Here is a 2463-nt window from a genome sequence, read left to right on the forward strand (position 1 = left end):
CAGGTGGTCTGGTATGCCCATCTCTTTCAGAATTTTCCACAGTTTATTATGATCCACACAGTCAAAGGCTTTGGCATAGTCAATAAAGCAGAAATAGATGTTTTAAGGCTTAGTACACAATAAAAGGTAAAAATATCTTAATTTTTATATTGGTTGCATGTTGAAGTGATAACATTCTAGATCTATTGAGTTACAGGAAACATTACTATATTAATGTCACATCTTTCTCTTTCACCTTTTTAACTCAGCTGGCATAAAGCTTGAAATCACAAGTGAGACTTGAAGTATATTTAAATTGGATATCACTGGTCTAGATGGTGCTTAATAGGTTTAATTTTTTAGTTGATTACTATTGCAGCTAATTTCTCTTTACAATATTGTGTTAGTTTCTTGCTGTACGTCAAATAGAATCAGTCATACATATACATATAACCCCTCTTTTTTTTTTTTTTAATTTCCTTCCTGTGTAAGTCACTACACAGCATTGAGTAGAGGTTCTTGTGCTATACAGGAAGTTTTCATTAGTTATCTGTATTATTCATAGTAGTGTTTATATGTCAGTCCCAATGTCCTAATTCATCCCACCTCCTCTTCTTCTTTTTGTTTTTGTTGTTCAGTTGCTCAGTCTTGTCTGACTCTTTGTGACCCCATGGACTGCAGCATGCCAGGCTTCCCAATCCTTCACTATCTCCCAGAGTTTCCTCAAACTCATGTCCTTTGAGTCGATGATGCCATCCAACCATCTCATCCTCTGTCATCCCCTTCTCCTCCTGCCCTCAATCTTTCCCAGCATCAGAGTCTTTTCCAGTTAGTTGCTTCTTGGTATCAGGTGGCCAAACTATTGGAGCTTCAGCTTCAGCATCAGTCCTTCCAATGGATAGTCAGGGTTGATTTCCTTTAGGATTGAGTGGTTTGATCTTGCTGTCCAAGGGACTCTCTGCGACCCCATGAACTATAGTCCACCTGGCTCCTATGTCCATGGGGATTCTCCAGGAAAGAATACTGGAGTGGGTATCCACTTCCTTCTCCAGGGGATCTTTCCAACCCAGGGATCAAACCGGGGTCTTCCACATTATAGGATGATTCCTTATCTGTCTGAGCCACCAAGGAAGCCTCTTCTCTTCTTAGTAACCAAAAGTTTGTTCGCTACATCTATGACTCTATTTATGTTTTACCATTTTAACTAATGGTAGTTAATTGCTACCATTTTTCAGGATATAATTTAGGAACTTTCTGGTCTGTGACTCAGAGGACCATTGCTTGTTAAAACTAGAAAACCAGAGCTTTCAGTTCTGTTTATTACATAAGTACAGTCAAATTCCAAGGTTTACCTGGTGAACTCTCAGTTGTGAAATTTCAATAATTTCCCTTGTTACTTTTCAGCTCTATTCACAAACATTAAAAAGCAAAAACAACTAAGAATATCTATGCTGTGCAAGTAAAATACCCTAATTTTTTAAAGAAGTCCAAATAGACACAGTACTTATTGCTAACTAATACTGTTCAAACTGCTCAACTCTCTGCTAAGTTATCTCCTTAGAAATGTCAACACTCTTTATTATAACAAATAATATTTAAACTATTTTATTAATTTTTTCCAATTAGTCAAACACAAATTGCTTTCAAGGAAACTTTATTTTTTCTGTAAATGAAGCACATTTCATTTGCATTTGGATGTTAATGAAAGATTAGTAACTGGGTTTCAGCCCTTTTGTGGCCACCTCGAATTATGATAGAACATATAACCTAGTGGGCACACCTCTGAGATGTTCACAGATTTCCAAGTAGCACTGATATCTTTCATATCTGTTTATATACACTCACTTTTCCTTCAACAAAGAAAACAAGTTTTTCAAAATGAAGAGTAAATAAAAGAAAGGAAAAAAAGCAGAAAGCTGAATCCAAGATCAACTATTTCACATAACTAGAACTTGAAAGGTTGAAATAAATTATATTAATATTGGGATCAGGGGAGGGTTATGAGTGATCTTTTAAAACTAAGACAGGGTTTAGTGATCTCAACATCCAAAAAACTAAAAGACCAATAAACCAGTTATACTGAATTTTAAAATAACTGAATAGTGTGTGGAGACTAGGAATGTGGCAAATGGTGAATATCAACAAAGGTATTTTAGAAAATATTTAAATTCTGATTTGATACATTGAATTGAGGATTTTTAGAGTTGACTTTTTTAAACTTTTTTCCCCAAAATGATGATAACTCAATATCCTTTCCAGAAAAGCCAGGGTCACAACTTGGTTTATTCATCCAATATTTTTAAAATTTTTTTAAAAATTTCTCATTGCTGTACCAGCTGCAGTTCAAGGTTTTCACACCTAAAAATCCAAATGGAAATAGCATATGGAAGCCAACAAGAAGGTGTTATTTAGTCATTTCCGACTCCTCCAGTCCTGTGGGTTTAGTTTTTTTTTTTTTTCTTTTCTTTTTTTTTTTTTTTTTTT

The sequence above is a fragment of the Bison bison genome, unplaced genomic scaffold (genome assembly GCF_000754665.1).
Source record: "Bison bison bison isolate TAMUID 2011002044 unplaced genomic scaffold, Bison_UMD1.0 scf7180017864506, whole genome shotgun sequence".
Classification (NCBI taxonomy): Eukaryota; Metazoa; Chordata; class Mammalia; order Artiodactyla; family Bovidae; genus Bison; species Bison bison.